General features: G+C 41.6%; 1 protein-coding gene across 9 annotated transcripts in view; it reads right to left on the reverse strand.

The window, feature by feature from the left end:
• Positions 1 to 23960, reverse strand: part of MEF2A (myocyte enhancer factor 2A) — a 98800-nt gene that overhangs the window by 70272 nt on the left and 4568 nt on the right. Inside the window, exon 2 of one of the 9 annotated variants that reach the window (XM_081839045.1) lies at positions 19217 to 19286. The exons of 7 other annotated variants lie outside the window; for them this stretch is intronic. The gene's annotated coding sequence lies outside the window, so the exon portion shown is untranslated. Of the gene's footprint in view, positions 1 to 14417; positions 14440 to 19216; positions 19287 to 23960 lie in introns of those variants that run through there. One more of the 9 variants, XM_081839046.1, reaches the window with a different exon arrangement.

Consider the following 23960-nt stretch of genomic DNA (forward strand, 5'->3'; position numbering starts at 1 on the left):
TGGCCAAACAACTCCAGGCACGCCTGGAAGAAGCGGACCATTTGGATCTCTTCCAGTCGGGATTCAGGCCTCATCATGGGACTGAAACTGCCTTGGTCGCACTGGTTGATGATCTTCGGCGGGCTAGGGACAAAGGTGAGAGCTGTTTCCTAGTTCTGCTGGATCTCTCAGCGGCGTTTGATACCATCGACCATAACATCCTTCTGGACCGTCTTGAGGGGCTGGGAGCTGGGGGCACTGTCATACAGTGGTTCTGCTCCTTCCTCCTGGACCGTGTTCAGAAAGTGGTGGTGGGGGATGAGTGTTCAGACCCCTGGGCTCTCACTTGTGGGGTGCCTCAGGGTTCTGTCCTCTCCCCCATGCTTTTCAACATTTACATGCAGCCGCTGGGAGAGATCATCAGGAGGTTTGGGCTGGGTGTTCACCAGTATGTGGATGATACCCAGCTCTACCTCTCTTTTAAATCAGAACCAGTGAAGGCGGTGAAGGTCCTGTGTGAGTGTCTGGAGGCGGTTGGAGGATGGATGGCGGCTAACAGATTGAGGTTGAATCCTGACAAGACAGAAGTACTGTTTTTGGGGGACAGGAGGCGGGCAGGTGTGGAGGACTCCCTGGTCCTGAATGGGGTAACTGTGCCCCTGAAGGACCAGGTGCGCAGCCTGGGAGTCATTTTGGACTCACAGCTGTCCATGGAGGCACAGGTCAAATCTGTGTCCAGGGCAGCTGTTTACCAGCTCCATCTGGTATATAGGCTGAGACCCTATCTGCCTGCGGACTGTCTCGCCAGAGTGGTGCATGCTCTGGTTATCTCCCGCTTGGACTACTGCAATGCACTCTACGTGGGGCTACCTTTGAAGGTGACTCGGAAACTACAACTAATCCAGAATGCGGCAGCTAGACTGGTGATGGGGGGCGGCCGCCAAGACCATATAACACTGGTCTTGAAAGACCTACATTGGCTCCCAGTACGTTTCCAAGCACAATTCAAAGTGTTGGTGCTGACCTTTAAAGCCCTAAACGGCCTCGGTCCAGTATACCTGAAGGAGCGTCTCCACCCCCATCATTCTGCCCGGATGCTGAGGTCCAGTGCCGAGCGCCTTCTGGTGGTTCCCTCATTGTGAGAGGCAAAGCTACAGGGAACCAGGCAGAGGGCCTTCTCGGTAGTGGCGCCCGCCCTGTAGAACGCCCTTCCAGCAGATGTCAAAGCGATAAACAACTACCTGACATTCAGAAGACATCTTAAGGCAGCCCTGTTCAGGGAGGTTTTTAACGTGTGATATTTTACTGTATTTTTGCTTTCTATGGAAGCCGCCCAGAGTGGCTGGGGAGGCCCAGCCAGATGGGCGGGGTATAAATAAATTATTATTATTATTATTATTATTATTATTATTATTATTATTATGGTGAAAGAAAGCCAGGAAGGAGAAGAATGGAATCTGCTTGTGGGGAGTAAAGAGAACACAAAGTACAAGTCTGTGAGTCCTCTTAAAGCAACAGGTTTCTAAATTGACCGCATGACAATACAGGTACAGGAAAAGGTAGGAGTTGGTTAAGTCAACATAAAGGCAAGTGAATGCATTAAGCTACCATGCATGCAAGCAACAATATATAGACACACAAGGCATTTTGAGCAAATGAACCTTCCTATCTTTATTATTCTCCATGGGCAAGGTGTGTGTGTGCGCATACATATTCAACGTTCAAAGTAAAAAAAAAATCCCCTCTTGGTATCCTCAAGCCTTGGGCCTATGGCCCTATGTAAAGATGCTCATCTTGAACACAGATCTGCAAATACACTTCATCACTGGCAAATGAAGCTTTTGTTTAGCTAATGCACAGAATCAAGCAGTTCCCAACCCTTTCCCTGAGCCTATAGAAGTGCTGTGTCTTCACTTTATACTCCAGAGACACTAAATAAGCAGCAGGACTGCTTGTTGCCAGGGTGAAATCAGGAACATCCCCACATGTGTTCAGGCACCTGAAGAATTGGGTGCTGAATCTTGGAAACAACACTGCAAGACTTCTTGCTGCTTTTTAGACATCTGACACTGGATTGAAGAAGTGGGAAGAATGGGAAAGAACTACCATGGACTGGCTATCAAGACCAGCCATGGTCTACAGACCGTTGGCCCCAATCCAAGTCTGCCAAAGTACCGTAATTAAAAAAAAATAGGATTGATTACAGAGTTTGCAGTCTTCTAAATCTTTCCCATAAAGGGGAAAATGGCTTACTCAGTCACCTGTCACAAAATGCACTACCTTTCAGCCATGTATAGGAAAATGGGCAAATGCACTAAACACAATTCTCAGAGTTAATAAGTAGTGGCAGCACAAGGAGATTAGTCAGGTAGCATTTCACATTCACCCTCAACTGAGGATACAGCCATGATATTCTGATGCAGCATTAAAAATGGATAAGAGGAATATAATTTGAGAAATTCCATTTGAATATTCCTCTGACATCTAAGTCTTGTTTTAGAGCTTAGAATATCATTAAAATGTCCAGGAGACAAAGTTAGAAGAAATTGAAAATGGAAACATATGTTACCATTGGCTCAGAGTGTAAGATACAGCTTTGTGTAGACAAAGAGTGCCAATGTGTCCTTGATATAAATACTACCCCTTTTTACATCATGGAGCAGGCTACATTTAGGAAGGTAGCACTACTGAATACAGATGCCACCTGCACATGGCATCCTTAATTGAAATAAGATCCTTAGCAAGGGAAGAAGGTAACAAAAGGATGAAAGCACAGGAGATACCTCTGCCCAATACTCTGAAGAGCCACTACCAGTCACGCAGCTGGACTAGACAGACAAGCAGTTTGACTTGCTGTAAGATAGCTTCCTGCCTCTGTTGAGGAATACAGTGGTACCTTGGGTTAAGTACTTAATTCGTTCCGGAGGTCCGTTCTTAACCTGAAACTGTTCTTAACATGAAGCACCACTTTAGCTAATGGGGCCTCCTGCTGCCGCCGCGCCGCCAAAGCATGATTTCTGATCTAATCCTGAAGCGAAGTTCTTAACCCAAGGTACTATCTCTGGGTTAGCGGAGTCTGTAACCTGAAGCGTATGTAACCTGAAGCATATGTAACCTGAGGTACCACTGTAACTACTAGACCAGGCGTCAGCAACCTTTTTCAGCAGTGGGCCAGTCCACCGTCCCTCAGACCATGTGGTAGGCTGGACTATATTTGGGGGGAGAGTGAATGAATTCCTATGCCCCACAAATAACCCAAAGATGCATTTTAAACAAAAGCACACATTCTACTCATGTAAAAACATGCTGATTCCTAGACTGTCTGCGGGCCGGATTGAAAAGGCGATTGGGCCGCATCCAGGCCCCCAGGCCTTAGGTTGCCTACCCCTATACTAGACCAACATATTTGCTGACTGAACAGAGAAAACTGCTTCTGTACTGATGACATTAGGGCAATATAGAAAGGACAAGAGTAACAGGACTGAACAAGAAACCAGCCACTCAGTTTTAAACTTCACAAAATATCCTTTTAGGACACAAGCTGTGTCCTACATTTTATTTATTTGTCTGAGGATCTCAGGGTGGTTCACAGCATAAAAATACAAAATAAAAACACATAATATATAATAAAAACAAACAAAAACAGAACAAACCCATAACACCCCCACACACACAAACAGACATGGGGATTACAGGGACAGCTTTATATCAGAGGTCTCTGTCTGACCCCTGACACAGAAACAAGAGACCTGACACCAGAGTGCTGCAGTTTTTCAGTTAAAGACGTTTTTTATTTAGATAGACTTTGGTCACCTTCCTCCTGGTGTATTCTCTTTTCTCCTTTGTCATTTTACCCCTCTGTAAAATGAGGAACGCCAAGACAGTTACAGTTCACTTCAAAAAAAGAAACTTTTCAAAAATGAGGTGATTAGTAAAAAGGAAGCTGAAAGGGAAAGGGGAAAGGATTCAATATCAGGGTATTCAAAACCACAAGCTCAGCTAGAATTTACAGCACAGATAAAGAAATTACCATCAAGCTGGTTTTTAACCAGCATGTTTAAAAAGCATCGTCAAGGAAACTAACTGATCGCTTTTTCATAAAATGGAAGCCTGGCCCAAATGGAGAACAGAAAGGAAGGGAAATAATTTTGAAAAAGGAATGCAGTTGGACATTAAGGGATGCAAAGGGGGGAGTAGTAGTGGAGTATATTGATTAAAGCACTGACACAAATTTAAAAAAAAAATAAAATAAATCAGAAGCAGGGGGGCTTTTGACAAAGTCCCTCACCAAATGCTCTTGGGTATACTTAACCTGTCATGGAACAGGAGAATACATTTGTAATTTTGTCATGACACACACTGAACTCCAAAGTAGAACCCTTGTGCAACAGTGCTTAAGGCATACATTTTTATATGTTCAAAGTTATGAAATAACTTCTTATTTATTGTTGATATATAGTTTTGTTAAAGGCAAGTACTAACCAGTTTTTCTTGGAAGAACTCCTCACACCATCAGCTTTTACAAAGGAAAAAAATCTGATTTTGTGAATGGGATAGCTGATGACATTTTATTATACAAACTGCACACTTAAAAAAAAAAAGATGGAGTACTGATCCATATGCAACGTCTTCTTCTACCACCTAGTTTTAAACTTGCTAGCTGTTAAGTCCAACTAACTTCAGTGAAATGTACTCCCATGTGCGTCTGCCTCAGAACCTTGATACAGTTCGTAAAAGTCTCTCTGGCTGAGCAGCATAGATCAGGAAGTTAGATGCAATGTTTCTTCCCTAAGCAGAAGCAGGTCAAAAGCTTGAAACGCTGACACTGATCTGTTTTTTCTAGCTGCATGAATTAAGTTATAAAACCAGGTAGCATCTCAACAGTCAATCCAGAAAAGCACATAATAAGCAGGTGGGAGAGCAAGGAAGAATGATGTGGGGAAGATGCACTACGTGGCATCTTGAAAAAATAGGAAAGAATCAGTGTTCGAAACACGGATTGTTCTGGGAGAATTTTGCAACAGAAAATTTCATTAGTGCGAGTAGTTTCTGAGCTATGGGTGCAGTACTGAGCCTAAGATTTTGGATTAAAACTGAAGAGTGGAAAGAAAGGAGGATCCTTTTCTGCCTCCCCACTACCAGCTACTTTCTGAAGACTGGAGAAGAGACCCTCTTAGGGATATTAGGTGGGTGGGGAGGGGAAGGACTAGACCATGTGGAAAACAAGCATAATATTTTAGCTGCAGTTCATTCATTTTCAGCTTTGTATACTTGTGATTAAAAAAGTGTGGCTAGACATTCCATTGTTGTGCTCATAACCTAGGTTTAAGGTGCCATTCAGCTCCTAGTTTTCATATGTCAGTTTCTAACACTGGAAAGAATGCAGTTCCATCTATTCCAGGTGAAGAGAATGGCGCAGTGGGGGACAGCTGTTCAAAGGAGGTTGTTGTCTGAAGGTCATGGAAAGGATTGGTCTTATCTACTCCTACTACATTCTCAAAACAGCCCACCAGGACTAGCTATGTATAGCTCTCATGAAAACAGCATTCAGGTTTACATTTTTTAAAGGATGAATCATGTGCTTATATTTCCTATAAGATGAACTCAGTTCATTTTGTTTCCCCTTTAAAGGTTGCCCCTTGGAATCATAGCTGTACCTCAGAGCTCCATTTATAATAGACTTTAAGATGATTTAGGCTTCAATTTTATAAGCATCTACCTTTAACCTGACTGAACATCTATTTTTTTCTGAGTAAGCTTGCACAAGATTGGGCTACCTAGATGGTTTTAAGCAGTAAAATTACTCAAATCTGAAGACTTGCGACTGAAGGTTTTTATTGAGTTAAGAGTCTCAAAATGTCATAGAATCATAGAATCATAGAGTTGGAAGAGACCACAAGGGCCATCAAGTCCAACCCCCTGCCAAGCAGGAAACACCATCAGAGCACTCCTGACATATGGTTGTCAAGCCTCTGCTTAAAGACCTCCAAAGAAGGAGAGACTCCACCACACTCCTTGGCAGCAAATTCCACTGTCAAACAGCTCTTACTGTCATTTGCTGCCTAAATGTGCAAAATACTTTATAAATCACCACAAACAGGGCTTTAACCTTTCATAAGGCAAGCAGAGACAATAATCTCAGGTGGTGGGTGTGGAGAAACAGTGAACTGGCACGCATACACACTGGGACCCACTGCTCATTTCTCTCATTGCCTGCTCAACAATGCCTGCCAGCCAGCCAAATTCTTTGATGCACCCTCCCCATCTTCCCTGCCTCACTCTAGGAAAGGCAAAGGTGCTAAATAACTATAAAAATTAAGGCCATTTCTAGCCACCATAGTAGGAGCAGAAGCACTCTCCCAGGATCCTGCTGCCCCTCCTGAGTGAAGCAGGAAGAAGAGGAAGAGTCAGTGCTGACGCTACTAATGCAGCAGCAAAAGGACAAAGCAAGCAAACAGGCAGAGAGGCAGAGAAGTGGAGTGGGGGCAGCGACAATAATTCCAGCAGTACCATCTCTTGCACCAGCCTTGACCACAAGATATGCAGATCAGTCATCCCCTCCCCACCCCCATGTTAGAATGAAGGAAGCAATTAGTCCAAAACCACACAGTAACAAAGCATACAGTGCTTGTAATAGATGATCATTTGTGTGCTGAAAAAGGCATTATGTGCTTGAACTTATTCTTCTGGCACAGAGCAGTAACCCAGGAAGTCTTCAGTTAACTATAGTTTCCTAGGTAAGTCTTAACAGGGAACACTGGTTATCAGACTCTGAACAAGTCTGGATCTTTAATCATGGTTTGAAGTTCGCTTCAGGTCATAGCTTGCTCCAGATCTGATAACCAGGATCTCCTGGTCCTGACATAATAGACATCTATGGTTAACTGAACATTTCTGGAGTCAGCTGCAGCTTACCAAAGAGAGAAAAGGCTGCATGTATGGGCACTGGACTACACTAGACTGTGCAGTGCACAAGCAGACAGCTTCTTTAACCTTTCCAATGAGCTTGTTTTCCAATTGTAGATGTTTGGGGGGGAGGTTTCAAGAGCTTATTGAGTTATTAAAAATAAAAAGTCCTGTCCGATACTTCACGTTTCAACTGTGCCACCACGTTCAAGTTCAATGGAGGATTAAGACTATGCAAGAACAGTATATTATTCAAATTATATGAAATTCAATCAGAATATTATTTTACTTTCCAAAGCATGCATTGCAAGCTGTTGTAACAATCAGTTTGATTTCTACATTGGAATATGCAGCACAGATTATCCATTCACTAACACGATTATCACACATTTGAGCTTTAAAAATACTGTCAAAGCTGATTATTTAATCTATTGACACTTAATCAACTAGCACAGTTTTTACACTGCAGTGGCTGACTTACAGTCCAATCCTATATACATCTATAAAGTAGCCCCACTAAGTTCAATGTAGCTTATACCTTGGGCAACGGGTACAGACCAGGGATATCCAACTCCCAAGAGACTGTGGTCTACTCACAGAATAAAAAACTGGAAGTGATCTACAAATTGTGGGGGGCAGGTCAAAATTGTCAAAGTTGATGAGCTGTTTTTAGGGAGGCAAGTCTAAATTCTTGATCTTTTTTAGGGGTGCAGGTCAGATCGCCAGAGGAAACTCCGTCTTCCATTCTTGAAATCGTGCGTGGATAAAGGAAAAAGGGGCAGGGCCAAATTCTCCCCCCCCCCCCCCGGACAAAGATGAGCCCGTGATCGTCCACAATTGACTTTTAACAATTGGGGGTTGACCTGTCAAACACGGTCAACCTGTTGGACATTCCTGGTATAGACCATTTACTATAGTTTCCTTCGTCCAACTTACACACTCACCTCAGTCTCATCTCAGAGTAGGCTGAAAACTAATCAAGATCAGGAATCATATCCATATGCTTTTAAAGTGACATGGGTGTCTGCTGCACACACTCATGGAGAATCCCAACAGGGCACTCCTTCCCCCCCACTCCATCTCCCAGTCTATGCCCAGAAACAATGGGATCTTAGGGGATAGAAGGTCTGTTCAAACCTTCCAGATCCCCACTCTGCACAACACAAAAATACTTTTAAACCTTTCATAAGAAGCACTAATTAGGTGCTTAAAATGAAGTTTTATAATGGATGTTCCCAGAAATTGAGTTTTATAGTTTCACATTTACATGCCATTATTGGTACCATACAGCTTAACACACATGAATTAAACTGTAAAAGGTGATAATACATGCATTTTGCAACATCATGATTTATGAGTAAACTCTACAAACAGATCATAGCAGAGATATACTATAGGCCAAAGGTCTTTGCGAATCTGACTCAGAAAAGGAAATCACTGCCAAGGGATCCAAGGCTGGCAGTACATCCCCTACTCTTTCGCTATCTGCTTGCTTGAAGAGCTATAGCAGCTGAAGCAATGACCATTAATGATTGGCTAGGAACAGCTGATATTACAGTCACAGCAGTCTACTATTTCAACTTGCATCAGCAATAAACAGGGGTTAGGGGACAGCATTATTCACTGTTTTTAAAAATGATTTTCTGTCTAACTCTGTGCATTCATTGAAATTGCATTGCTGTAAGTCATCTACTTTGAAATAGTTGTCAGTTAAATTGTTGTTGTGCTTTTTGCTAAACAGAGGTGGCTAAAATTATTATTATTATTAACTTTTATTTGTATCCCACCCTCCCCGGCCAAGATTTTAGCAAATCTTTCCTGTCTATCAGTTAATTACTTATCATGTAGTTCTGCAGCTTAGAATTTTTCCGTTTCTAAAAAGGCACTATTTCACAGAAGTACTAACCAAATGAATGAATACAACACCAATAAGTGACTTTTTCTGATGTGCTTAGCCTTCTTCTCACATTTTATATTCAATCAAGTACCAAAAGAGCAGGATCATGGCTAGTGACCAAACACAAACAAAAAAGGAGCCCCCTAGGTGGCTTAGCCTTCCAAGGCCCAGGGGAAGTGTACCTGGCTGCCCCTGACCCTGCCTGCTTTTGAGAATGTTTTCAACTGTGGAAAGGCTGCATTAAAAAAAAATTTAAGTATGTAAGTTTTTCCCCCTTAAAACGTAAAGTATGTTAACAGAAACGTGTGCTGTTGAATTGTCATGTCTTAAAATATTGTATTTACAAGTGTTCTAATAAAAATAATTTCTAAAGTTCAGACAAGTCAGGAACGTGCATGCACACATATTATTATGTTTATTATTTATTAAATTTGTATACTGCCTGATACCTGTAGATCTCAGGGCAGCTCACAATATATAATCACAATATAAAAAAACACAAAATACATAATCAAAACAGGAAAAAACCAACCAAATAATCTCCACTTCCACAACGTATTTTAAAAGGGCATCAGATGTCAATCAGCCAAAGGCCTGGTTAAAGAGGAATGTTTTTGCCTGGTGCCTAAAGATGTATAAAGAAGTTGCCAGCCAAACCTCCCTGGGGAGGGCATTCCACAAACAGGGAGCCACTGCAGAAAAGTCCCTTTCTCATGTTGCCATAAACAGTGCACATTAGATTATCATGGCCTTCCCAGAGGGCCCAGGTACTACCAAGTCAAAGCAATAGGATCCAGGAGCTATTGCCCTGTATATCACGACAGTTGCCCTTGAAGCCCAAACACATGATTATGTTCTCCTGCTTTAAGTTCTCCCAATTAACACTGTTCAATTTAATGAATATTTATTGTTCCACCAACTAAATATCAGGGATATTTACTTTCTCACTGAAATAGTAATTTGCTCAGTAGCTACCAGCCCTTGCTTGTAGTATATTTTGGATCAGTCTTCAAGCAAGTGGTCTTGCTTAGCAGCCTGGTCCAGAGAACCAAAACAGAGATGCCTCTATTGTCTAAGCAAACGTAAATATGCTATGCTTATTAACTACATGCATCACATGGTTTCGGATTATGCTTCTAGTTTGCATAAAGGCTCTATTTAGTTACAATCCTTATGTTCTCATTGTAATAGCAACCAGTAATGTTTGCTCCAGTAATATAAGCTTCAAAATAGAAATCCAATTTAAAACAAGTCCATTTTCTGGATAATGATTTAACTCAAGGCAATTTAAATATCATATTTCAAATACAGCCAATTGTGACATGATGCAATGCATTCTTTTTCCTATGTTGCTTCTGGGATTCCTTGTTCATCCTAAGAACTATTACCACAGTTCCTCTTCCCCAAAGCAGAAGAAAATTAAGGTTAGCTGTTAGGCATGTTTCCATCAGAAAAGAATGTACTGGAGTCTTATAAACGTTGTTGATTCTTTAAAAAGAGAGAAAGAGAGAGGGGTTGCACTTTCTCCAGCACCCTGGTTAAAGAAAGAGTTTTGATTAAAGCAACATCAGCCCTATTTCCCAAACACCTCCAATTCTACAATGCTGTTCTTTTTACTCCTTTGTCACCATACTGGACAAAGCATTTTTTTATATTTTATATTTTATATTATATTATTTTATTTTTTTAGGAGCTACAGCCTTCTCAACCTGCAAATTCCAAGGTAACATAAGACAAAGAGGCTGAATCACTCCCTAGAGCAGTGTTTCCCAACCTTTTTTGGGCAAAGGCACACTTGTTTCATGAAAAAAATCTCGAGGCACACCACCATTAGAAAATGTTTAAAAAATTAACTCTGTGCCTATATTGACTATATATAAAGTAACTCTCTTTAATAGGAATCAAATAAACACAAAGAAAGTATTTTATAATTACTTTATTATGAAATAGTAAGTACCGTATTTTTCGTCCCATAGGACGCTCCGTCCCATAGGACGCACCTACTTTTTTGAGGGGGGAAATAAAGGAAATTTTTTTTCCCTTTATTTCCCCCCCAAAAAACCAGGTCGGGGAACAGTGGGATGGCGGTGCTGCGCCTCCCCGCTGTCCCCCGAGCTTGTGGGGCTGGCCCATGTCTGCCTGGCGCGAGGGGCGCTCTGCTTCAGGGCGCCCCGCGCGTCCGGCGGCAGGCTACAGTCCGCAGCATGGGGAACCCTCTGTTTCAGGGCGCCCCATGCGCCCCCCGGGTGCGCAAGGCTTGCGGACACCTGCGTGGAGCACGGGGCGTCCTCTGGAGGGCGCCCCGTGCTCCGCGCTGCAGGCTGCTGCCCGCAAGCCTTGCGCTCCCGGGGGGAGATCCCCCGGGTGCGCAAGGCTGGCCGACACCAGCGCGGAGCACGGGGCGTCCTCCGGAGGGTGCCCCGTGCTCCGCGCTGCAGGCTGCTGCCCGCAAGCCTTGCGCTCCCGGGGGGAGATCCCCCGGGTGCGCAAGGCTTGCGGACACCTGCGTGGAGCACGGGGCGCCCTCCGGAGGGCGCCCCGTGCTCCGCGCTGCAGGCTGCTGCCCGCAAGCCTTGCGCTCCCGGGGGGAGATCCCCCGGGTGCGCAAGGCTTGCGGACACCTGCGTGGAGCACGGGGCTTCCTCCGGAGGGCGCCCCGTGCTCCGCGCTGCAGGCTGCTGCCCGCAAGCCTTGCGCTCCCGGGGGGAGATCCCCCGGGTGCGCAAGGCTTGCGGACACCAGCGCGGAGCACGGGGCGTCCTCCGGAGGGCGCCCCGTGCTCCGCGCTGCAGGCTGCTGCCCGCAAGCCTTGCGCTCCCGGGGGGAGATCCCCCGGGTGCGCAAGGCTTGCGGACACCAGCGCGGAGCACGGGGCGTCCTCTGGAGGGCGCCCCGTGCTCCGCGCTGCAGGCTGCTGCCCGCAAGCCTTGCGCTCCCGGGGGGAGATCCCCCGGGTGCGCAAGGCTTGCGGACACCAGCGCGGAGCACGGGGCGATGGGATGTGGGAGGGAGCTCGCTCCCCGCCCCGCGTGTGCTCGCCGCCGCCGCCCCGCCTCTCGCCGCCCGACTCGCCCGCCTCCCTCCCACGGCACACCAGCCGACGTCCCGCGGCACACTAGTGTGCCGCGGAACACCGGTTGGGAAACACTGCCCTAGAGTCCACTGTGCTTCAGCATACCTAAAAGGAAGCTTTGCTTGACAAGAAAGCATGGCTCATGACATCACCTTACTGTTGTTGCATAGCCAAAAATTTAGAAAACGTATCTCATTCCTCTTGGCTATTAAGAAAATGTTACAAAGAGTGGCGGATTTTAGAGCCATCAAGGTACCGTATCAACAGGAGTCTTGCTCTGACAACCGCAGTTAATTTTCCCTAGAATATGATAGTGCATTCCTTTAGAGTTACTCCTTGCTGTACCATAGTTCCCAGAAGTCTCTACGGGGGGGGGGGGCCAAGAAGCAGAGAGCTAGCTGTGTTAAGATATAAATTAGAACTGTTACAGAAAGAAAGACAGTAACAGTTCACTGCCTAAAGTGATTTCATAATTAGACAAAACTTAAACATGCAACAAAGAATTTCCAAAATTATTAGACGCCCACAAAAGATGGATTACGGAAGAAGCAAAGCAAAACAAAGCAGTGTATTTTTTTTATATACCGTACAAATTATGAAGTTAGATTTTTGTACTTAATGTCTTTTTAAGAGTAAGAACTGCTATTAAAAATTATTACTTATTTACTAAAACTTTTTTAAAGTAATTACTAGTAAACTAAGTCCTTTTGAAATACATGTTTAGAAAGTCTGCAGGGTCGATTTCATGTCAACTTTCACTGGAATACCTCAAAAAATTCATTTATTCTCCTGAAAGAGCAAAAAATTCAAACAGGAATTGACAGCTTGAAGCCAGCTGACAAAATACGGCAAGTAATACTCTAAGATGCAGGTGCAGTTCCAATTGCAAGTGTTTATAAAGCTCTAAGTAAAAACAGGACACATCAGCTCCCTTTCACAAACAATACTGGGTAGTACGGCAGTTAGCATCAACGTACCTTATTTAAAAGTTACTCAAGTATCCTATTAAGCACATTCCATAATTCACATATTCAGAACTGATATGGACAATATTGCTATGTTCAATTCTGGCAGCATAACATACTATCAAGTCAAGGACCAGTATTAAGGATCTGCTGTGCTAGGTTGACCCCTAGGTCAGTCTGACATAACAGGCAGTGTGTTAGCAGTGCAGGCATGCAAGACAAAATAAATGTTAAGAACAATATTTTGGACAGTCACAAGTCAAATTTATTAACTCTTAAGTTATTCATTCCAGACTTGTAACCATAACCAACTTGAAAGGCTCTTAACAATTTTGAATCTTTGCCTGAAACCAAGAGCTCTGATAACCTTGGAAAACACACTTTGGTCTACTGTAGGGCTGGGCCATGGATTGACTAACTAAGGCCCGGGGGCCCAATGTGTGGACGGTCCGGGAATCAGCGTGTTTTTACATGAGTAGAATGTATCCTTTTATTTAAAATGCATCTGGTGGTTATTTGTGGGGCCTGCCTGGTGTTTTTACATGAGTAGAATGTGTGCTTTTATTTAAAATGCATCTCTGGGTTACTTCCAGTAGCACCTTAAAGACCAACTAAGTTAGTTCTTGGTATGAGCTTTCGTGTGCATGCACACTTCTTCAGATACACTGAAACAGAAGTCACCAGACCCTTCTGTATAGTGAGAAGGTGGGGAGGGGTATTACTCAGAAGGGTGGTGGGAATGGGTGATTGGCAGATAGCTGTGATGAGCCTGTTGACGACTCTTAACGACTGAAATAGGTCTTACAGGAAAAAGCAAGGGGTGAGAAGGTGAAAAATGGCTTTGTCATGTATAATGAGATAAGAATCCAATTAGTTTACTGTTCAACGGATTGATCTTGTGAGAGTCCTCTCATGATATCTATTGATTTTATTTTTGGGATTGGTCCATGTTATTCCCATTGCATCCTGTGTTCTGTGTCAACTAGGAAAGATGGAAATGTGTGAATATCATCCCATGTGCACCTTAAACATTCAAGAGGCTGCCTCACTCTCAGCTTCCTTTTCCTGTTCCACGTTCCTTTATTTTCCCACAGTTCAGGTGTCTGATAGTAGTACTGACCCCATTACAACTTAAGTCAGTACATTTTTGTAAATTCATTGTGAAAAATTTAAGATTTTGCAGTGATTATGTATGTTTCAGCTATCATATATACTTCAGCAATCATCTGTTTTAAAGATATAGTGAGAAACATTTTTTTTTGTTTTCACTATAGCTACAAAATAGATCCATTCTGAAAACCTTAACACACTATTATAAAGACGGCAGTGCATTGAACTGAAAATTGAAGCTGAAGTTCCAAATGCAACATTAATACACACCCTTCACAACCAGTTGCCAAGAAAAAATACAATAGGAATCTAAAGCTTGGAGAAGATGTGAAGCATTCTATCCTTATTTCAAATACGGGGGGAAAACCACATCTTCCAAGACAGAACTTTTAATCCATGCAGCCATGAAAGTGGGCCAAAAGTACTTAATCCCATTTAGCTTAGAAACACCCTCACACATGGCTAGAAATATTACTTTAATACATACATATTCACATTCTGAAAAGCTGCTGCTTCCTCCCATTTTCATTTTCTGCCTCCTGTACCTATAAGAGCAATTTTTATTTTTATTTTTCATGCAGCTATTTTTGTGCAAGAGCACTTCTACACAAAAGAGCTGTGTAAAAAATAATAATACCATAAATATGCCTTCAACAACAGCAGGTGAAAAAGGGTGGGCTGCATCCTTCCTTTGGACTGATAGAAACAACATGGGAGTCGGGGTGAGGTAATAGATCGCATCCAGCAAAACGTCACCACCCTTCTAAAGCCTACCCACAGAATGTGCTTCAGTGCACTCAGTCATGTAATGTGTGATTTTATATTGGATTTTCTTCCCCTATTGGATTATTCAGAGACTGGGAATATCCAGATTGGGGGGGGGGGGGGCGGTTACGGACTGCTACTTGGATGAAGAGGACATCATGTGGATTCTACACACACACACACACACACACACACACACACACAGTTGAAATCCACATTATCTCCACCATGGATGAGTCCCAAGTAAAGTAAACAGAGAACTGATACCCCTTCAACTCTACAGCAGAACAATGCCATATGAACTTTTGACATGCACAGTTGACCTGTGAAGATCTCTGCCACTAAGAGTAGCACTGATTGTACAATTTGGGGGTTTTTTTAAGTGAGACCAACAGATGGACAGTTCTCAAAAATGCAGACAACTCAGTTTATCTACTTTAATGCTTTGGATTATCACCAATATTTTAGTACAGGTGTAAATGGCAGAGAGAAGCGCAATACAGTACTAAACTAGTGGGATTTCTTTATAGAATTTATACCTTCTTTTCACTATATGTCTCAAAGTGGCTTACAGAAAATAACAAAACATACAAAAAAATTTAAAAGCATAGACAGAAACATTAGAGCAACTCTAATGTTAATTGTGTATAGCACAGTAGCCTAAAGTCACAATCCTGTGCATGCTTACCTGATAATGAAATTCACTTAACTCAGTGGGTATTGCTACCAAGAAGACATGTGCATAATTGAGCTAAAGGGGCAAGGTCCCAGTGATCAACAGTTTTGGCTTGGGTGCCAAGAGCACCCAAAATATCAAGATCTCTGATATGCTCTATTGGTGTGCAAAATCCATGTCATGTTAGGATCAGGCCAACAGCAAACTGAGTATCTAACCTCACAAATAATTCCATTTGGACTGAGAACAGGGCCACAGACCAGTTTATATGTTACAACTGCCAGATCTGCACCAGCAACTGATGCCCTTGCAAATTTCAGCTTTTCCTAGATGCTGTACAAAAACCTATACATCCACTTTGCAAATATACCCTATGAGAGCTGCTAACAGTGTTGTACTACGATACAACTGCACATACCTGTATGGCACATCAGTGGCCAAAAAAAAGGAAGGAGTGGGAACAATCACTCTCTTCAAAACAAAGACTTCCTAACCTGACCGGAGAGGCAATTCTTACCCCTCATAAGCAACCGCTACATTAACAAGGACCTAAGCCTACATTTTAGTCCTGTTATAGCAATTCTCATCAGTTTATAGTATGAAAAATAATTATTAAGAAGTGTGACCACTATGAGCTAGTGTCAGTCAGTCACCAGTACTCCATATATTGATAATTACAGCTGTTTTAACCTCTAAAGAAGAGGTTCCTAAACTGTGGTCCATGAGTATCTGTGAAGAATGATGGGAGCAGCAGCTGCTCCATCATTCTAGGAAACTGGTGGTCCATTTGGAAGGTTAGTGGGACACACTAGAAGTGATGGAGCAGGAGAAACTTGAACAGAGTGGAAAGGATTGGAAATCAGAAAGACAGAGCATGAGGCAAATCCATATCAATGTTTTTCTGTGTATTTATTGATTTAACCACTATTGTATTTTTATGCTCTCATTATAATTGCTAACAATTCGATTGCTAGAATAAACAAAGGCAATAACAGGAAACTGTCTAGAACCTGGCAGAATAATCCCATTAGGACATACTTTTGCTTCTGGATTTCATTAAGTAGTTTATACCCATGTACAAAATGATACTGCAAAGTTGAAATATTTTAGCATTTCAGATAAAAAGGGTCACTCAATATGGTCATTGGCCTTTTCTGAGTATTGGAACAGCATCACCATTTCCTCTTCCTTACTGCATGCAAAATCTAAAAAATATATATTATTTCTCATTTTCCTCTTCCAAATGAGGCATACTTGATTGCTGTTTCTGTATATGTATTTGTGTATAATACCATTTGCTATTCTTGATACAGTGGTGCCTCGCAAGACGAAAAGAATCCATTCCGCGAGTCTCTTCGTCTTGCGGTTTTTTCGTCTTGCGAAGCAACCCTATTAGCGGCTTAGTGGCTAAGCGGCTATTAGCGGCTTAGCGGCTTAGAAAAAGGGTGGGGAGCAAAAAAAATCACAAGACGTTTTCGTCTTGTGAAGCAAGCCCATAGGGAAATTCGTCTTGCGAAGCGCCTCGAAAAATGGAAAACCCTTTCGTCTAGCGGGTTTTTCGTCTTGTGAGGCATTCGTCTTGCGGGGCACCACTGTAATGTATCAGTAAAAATCGTATACTAGAGGTTTAAGTGATAAATTGGCATGAGGTAACTAATAAGTATTTTCCCTCTTTAGGAATTGTCACAATAGTAGTATCCAGTCATGTTTCAGGTATAATGTACTGTTCCTCAATAGTTCACTAACTGATTTCAATGGCTGGTTTGACTAATATAGAGGAAAAGATTTTGTAATAACTTGCTGTGAAGCCATCTGGATCAAGCATTTGATTTCTTTTGGCATTAAGCAGGGCGTGTGCATGTATGTGTGCAAATCTGTTCATGGAAAAACTTGGACATCTTCAAACAGCTTATCAGCAAACAACTTATATGGTGGTAATACATTGATGGCATCTTTATGGTTTAGACCAATGGTAAAAAGGGTCTTAGGACAATTTTTTTAAAACTACATCAATTCTATACACCTAACTATCAACTTAACCTTCAGTAGCAACACTGAAAATCCACACATCCCTTCCCTTGGATGTCCTTCTCACCATTAAGAATAACAAAATAGTCACTAAACTCTGAAACAAACCCAGTAATGTCAAAAAATACCTATACCAGGAACGATGCTAAGCAAAGCATTTTTTTTTTAATTGTGTACAGCTTGGCTCTCAGAATCAAGCACACTTGCAACAACAAACAACAATATCTAAGAAGAATCAGTGAACACCTTCTGCCTAGAGGATATTCTCTTCTTGTAATTGATTTCTTTCTTGTAATTGTACTTGCAGCATCCACTAGGCTTCCATCCTGTCTAGAAAAAACCTCCTCCATCAAAGTAGGTGTCAATAAACAATGAACAACATGTCCTATTTGTGGTAGCTGGGAGACGCTAGATGGAAATCTATCACCTGGCGATCAGAGAACGCTACCCATTGTTGGCAAACTCTGAATGTCTTGCTGAAGATGTCAACAAGCCTCCTATTAAAGCAATTCACCAGCCTCCAAGTCTTCACAAACTCTACTTCTGCCACCTATCAGTAATTCTAAATTTTGTCCTTGAAATTCCAATTCCTGTAAAACCTGTGGAGCTGGACAAGATAACACAGAAGGGAATTTTACATACTCCTCCTTAAATGGTGGGAGTGAGATAGGTTATTTATTATGTAATCACAAATGTGCCCCTTAACTAAGAATTTTGCAGTGGGAGACCAACTGGAGAGTGATCATCAGTCTTTGTGACAGGTTTTTAGGATATGATGAGAGGCAGCTAAGGAAGTACAGTCTGAAGTGGGATCTCAACATCCAGTTAAAAGTAGTGGAAGCTCTACTCAGTGAACAGATTATTAGAAATAGACTACTGTAGGGGTTGGCAACCTAAGGCCCATGGGCCACAAGCTAAACTGGCACAGCACAGTGACTCGCTTCCACGTCACTGCAAATCACGTCTGCGCATGCGCAGAGGCCGCAAAACGCATCTGCACATGCACATTTGCCAGAAATCGTGTCTGCGCAGATGCAGACACCGGAAATCGTGGGCATGGGTGCAATCCGGCCCACAGAGGGATCTCTGCTGGAGTGAACCAGCCCAGGTGAGGTAAACCTTGCCGACCCCTAGACTACTGGGAACAGAGAACTATGATCCACAGCTCATCTATTTAAATATTGTGCAATATGCAGGTATTATTTATTCAAACAACTTGCCTTACAAGCCAAGTCATCATCCTATTGTGATGGTTTGATGCAAACTGTACGCAGGCAAGACGTGATCTTTGCATACTGAGCAGGCAAGTTTGCTAAACCAGAGCTACTCCTTGGATTCTGCTGCTAAGGTTACTCTTCAGTTGACATATGGGGTCGAAATCTGGGGCATTTTGGGACCCATTCATTTCTATGGTAATACCCAATAGATTTATTTGTACATAACTGGTCTCCTACCAGAAACGCCCACAGATCCCCTGCGGGAAGAAGTTGGAGTAATGCCAATTTTATATTTCATTTTCAGGGCAATTTTCTCTTATTTTTTAAAAATGAGATAAACAATAAATGAACTGCTTAAAATTGTGTATAATAGAGCAGTCTCAGTCATCCTCCACAAGCACCTGGACAGCTAACAGTAAAAGAATGAGGACACATGGCCCAGTGCCTTTTTTGCAGCTGAAATCCAACTTAGCCATTACAATATTAAAGTGTGGCTCCAATACCTGTTTACAGAACAGAACATGAATGCCGTTACTTTATCCAGATTTTCTGATACTTTCCCCACCTAAAACTCACGCCACGGGGAAGAGAAATACTTGCCTGAAGTAAATCCACATTTTCTCTGCAAAGTACTTTCAGGCCCACATTTTCAGACTATGAAGCCAATTGCCTGGAAGGGAGATTTAAGAAAATCCCCAGAGATCAGTGTTTTTGCATATGCAGTAGCCCTTGGATAGAGGATGCCACACACTATATGTATACTGTAAGCTGTATAAAATACCTAAGCAAAGATAGAGAAAACTTTAGTGGTGGCTGATGCCCTTAGTGGTATGGATAAGATTTAATATGGGTTTTCCAGTACAGATAGGTCTGTAATGTTTAATACAGCTAAATTCACAGTGAAGGCTACCCAACTTAGACAAGGTCATGTGGTCTCTCTTGGGAACTAATATTTTTCTTTTTAAGTATGTCTTATTTATTGTATAGGTCAAGATTTTACTGTTATGCATAATTATTAGGAAAATTTATGCTCATGTTTCTTTTTGGGTAACATCTGTATTTGGTTGCCTTTTTAATCAATTTGGTTCTGTATCACCTGTGTGTATTTCATGGAGGCAGTTACCTTCAATAGCACCAGGATTGCCAGTCCTGCAATCTACCGTATTTTTCGCTCTATAACACGCACCCGACCATAACACGCACGTAGTTTTTAGAGGAGGAAAATCCATAGGCATGCCACCCGTAGGCATTCCCTCCATAACACGCACAGACATTTCCCCTTACTTTCTAGGAGGAAAAAAGTGAGTGTTATGGTGCAAAAAATACGGTATATTACCAAGTACAAAAACCAGGATGTCATATTCAGTATGTAGGTATAACCACAACTGACCTTTGCAAACACTTTACGAACCACAAATGTGCAATTTTATTCAATTAAGTGGAACAACCAGTTGATAAAACATTTTAGTTCTGAGAACCATATTCTGTCTGCTGTATCAATAACTACAACAGAGTTATCAACTGAACGTACAATGTTAGCAAAGAAGAAAAACTTCTGGTTGTGCACAATGGACACAGTAATACCACACTGTTTCAACCTGGATGATAGTACCAACATCACTTAGCTTCAGCAAATGAAGTCCCTCTGAACATTCCATCTTCAAAGCTCTGTAATTGCCACCTTGGCAACTGTACCCTCTCATTTTTATCAGAGCAGTTGACAAAGGCTGAAGCTGAAATGTTTTGCCACATCAATGAAATCTGTCTTGTTATTCATAAACATACATGCCTTCTAACATTTCTTTTTCTGAAAGTATTTCATGCCAACCTTCAATTGTTGCATCGTGGCGTCTTAATTATTTTTAGTAATTGTGGCTTCTTAATTTATTTTTTTAATAATTAGACTACTTTCTCTTTGTTTGTTTTGTTTAACACAATGCCCCAACACCTTGCTATCCTAATTCCTCTAATGCTTCTCCCAATGTGCTGGAATACCATACAACAAAGAACAAGCAATCACATGGGTAAGGTCCATGCTAATAATCACTGCCCTACTATCCCAGCAGGGTGACAAAAGGGTAGAAAGATTCATGGAATTGGAGCACCAGTATTGGAGGAGCCATTCACGGACACTTGTGAGCAGTACAGGAATCACAGCATAGGGAAGTAGCTTCCAACTCCCATGGGTACATGTGAATGAGGTCAAGGTCACCTTTGCTACTTGTTTCAAAGGTTGCAATAAAGACAACAGCTCTGGCAGCTTAGAGGAACAGAACACTCATAAATCTGAATCTATTTCATCCAAATGCATGAAGTAAACTAGAAAGAGGGTGGGTGTACAAATGAAGATTTGGGGGGGACGACTGAGGGGGGATTGACTATCCAATACCCTTTTATTTTCAGTCAAAACTTCAGTTTTTGCACAAGTTTATACTTCAACAGTGATGGTGCGACCACAGTTCAACCTACATCAGAAAATCAGAAGAATTCTAAGAGAAATTCCCTATCTGTATCCTAAGAAGCCCCAGTGCTCTGAACATTTGTGACATGCCTTCCATTAATCTTCAAGCAATGTAACATGACCAAAAATGAAACAAATGAAATCAGGAGAACTAGGCTTTCAGCTGTCACATTCAACAGAATTGACAGCCACTATAGGCTGAACATGACAAGTCATTGCCATTTCAATTGCTGATATCCAACCAAGAAAATCCATACTTTCATTGTATCCTGTGAATATCCCTTGTGGCATCTATACCCACAAATATTTATTCAGAACATTCCTGTATAAAAATGTTCTTTATAAGTATCCACCAAAAATCATTACAAGGCTTTTGAACTCCAAATACAAATAGACAAAATCTAAGTGGCGGATTTACTATCTTTAAGTGTAGCATGTTAAAAAAAAGGAGCATTCGTTTTTTTTTTAAATAACACAGAAGCGAGGGAAACAAAGCACATACTAACTTATTCAAGAATACTGTGGAAGAACTAATAATAATTTCAGTTCACTACACAGTGGGCGTAGGAATAAGACTTCCTTGGTGAGGCATTTGTTTTCAACTGTTGCTATATTTTACTCATTCATTGGATAGTATGCCAGATACAGTTCTAAATTAGACAGTCGTTCACATGCAGTACATTTCAGGAAGGCTTATTTAAGGAAAACTCAGGAAGCTGTAATATCTTGTAACAAGCCAGTTACAGTATGAGAACTGAAGATGAGATGAGAAAGAAAAAGTGGGTCAAGAATAGAGTTGCTATGGCCAAGTTTTCAGATAAATCACAAGTGAATTATGGCACAGCCTACAGATATGAGACAATATACTATTAACCAAACAGCTGTTTATTAGGCTTCAATTCAAGCTGTTTTTCCTGCAATGTACTAGTAAACCTATTTAAATAGTTATATTGTTTGATGCGTTTTTCCTGAGCTAGTAGTTTGATGCACTTTCCCTGAACCAGTAAGGTGTAATTTTAATGTACAGTACTTACTTTAGATCACACAGTTCATTTCAAGAGCACAATAAGCACATGTGCACACCTTTTTTAAAAAAAAAGAAAAAAGAAGGTTGAGCACACGAATGCAGTGATGTACATGACTAATTAGCTCCAGGCAATTTGCTCTTCAGCACGAGGTTGATCCCCAGAGCACAGAGTTCTACCTCCTCTTTGATCCCACTAATCCCTGTACACTGGAAACTCCCACACTCATTTTCAAAGCCAAAAGGTCAGGCAGCAACACATATGATGTCACAGCACTTTGACAGTTGCAGAGGAACAAACTTCTTCCACATGGCAATGAATTCCAACAATTTGTTCAAGAGCACATTGTATCCATATGCACATTCATAAGTGACAACTGCTGCAGGGCTGGATCGAGCTGTTCTTTACCAGTATTTCCAGCAGATAAGGCCAGCAGATAAGTAAGCATAGGACTCGTTTGCACTTAACGCTAAACCACTGAACACGCTGAAAGAAGCCAGAGCACTCCCCTCTTTTTTCCTGCATGATAAGGAGAACACCTACTACTGTAGTATTTCATTTCAGTTTCCAGAAATACTAGCCTGCTATGTTCAAACCAGAAAATGGGTTAAAATTGGGGTAGGCAACATGGTGCCCTCCAGGTGTTGCTGGACTTTAATTTCTGCCATTGGCCCATGCTGGCTGGGGCTGTTGGGAGTTGTAGCCTAATTGTATCTGGAGTTCACCAACCACACTGACTACCCTTGGTTTAAAACAAACACTAATCGATTTCTAAACAAGTCAAGTTCAAAGCATGACAGTTGCAAACCAACTAGTTTGGCTTTGGTTCATACATAATGAAACCTGAGGATCTGCAGAAAGTGAGACTATAGAATTCTTCCCACTGTAACCTTGGGCTCATTCCAGCTTGTGCACATAACACTGAAGTTTAGCACTATAGGCACGAGCTGGAACAAACCCAAGCATTAAGTGCAAACCAACTCATTCAACATGCATTAGTATTAAATCATATTCTGCTTAATAAATTTACATTCAAACATACAGAAAGTTGAGCGTATCAGCATCTAGTCCCCTCATACATGCATTGTACAACAACATGTACACATACTAGCTACCAAGTTATGACCTAGTGAATCAAAAGTGCATGTTCCAGAAACAATATATTTATTTTTGTTAAAAGAAAACCTTTTGGCAAAGTAAAGTCAAGATATTTGAATTGTTGGTATCAGTCAGCACATGAAAACATTTTTATTAATTATTATTATTATTTGTTGTTGAAATAGATGTGATTAACATATTGCTCCTAACGATTTGTTGAACAAAACAGAATCTCTTAAATGAAACAAGATAATTGCAGTGGCTTTTTAAAAAGTATGTGAGCTGCAAATATTGGAGGATTGTGCAAGAAAAATTAATTTGAGCTTTTAAATCTCTAAGTTTAAATCCATGTTATGGCAAGTATCACAACTCTGGGTCACTTTGCTCCAGATGTGAGCCACACTACCTTTTAAATGGTTATCTGCACAATCATATGTGATCATAAAGCTAGGTAATCACAACATGCAGGGACTGGGTGAAAACTAAGATTGAAGATAAGGATCTGATCAAAGTCTAAAGAAATCTTCCCATGTATTTTCTGTCTGAACTCCCATATCTTCAAGACTTAAAGAAAGTCTCTGAAGAATAATTTAATTCTTCACAATGTGGAGGTTTTCAGTCTTGTTCTGTAAATGCCCATACAGACTAACAGAAATGAAAAGTATTCATTTCTGGGTATTTTACAGGGCCCTTCATATTTGAGATGCACAGATAGAATATCCAAAGTTATGGTATCATAAAACTATTTCTGAAATTAAAA

This window comes from Podarcis erhardii (genome assembly GCF_964252035.2).
Source record: "Podarcis erhardii genome assembly, chromosome: 14".
NCBI classification, from domain to species: domain Eukaryota; kingdom Metazoa; phylum Chordata; class Lepidosauria; order Squamata; family Lacertidae; genus Podarcis; species Podarcis erhardii.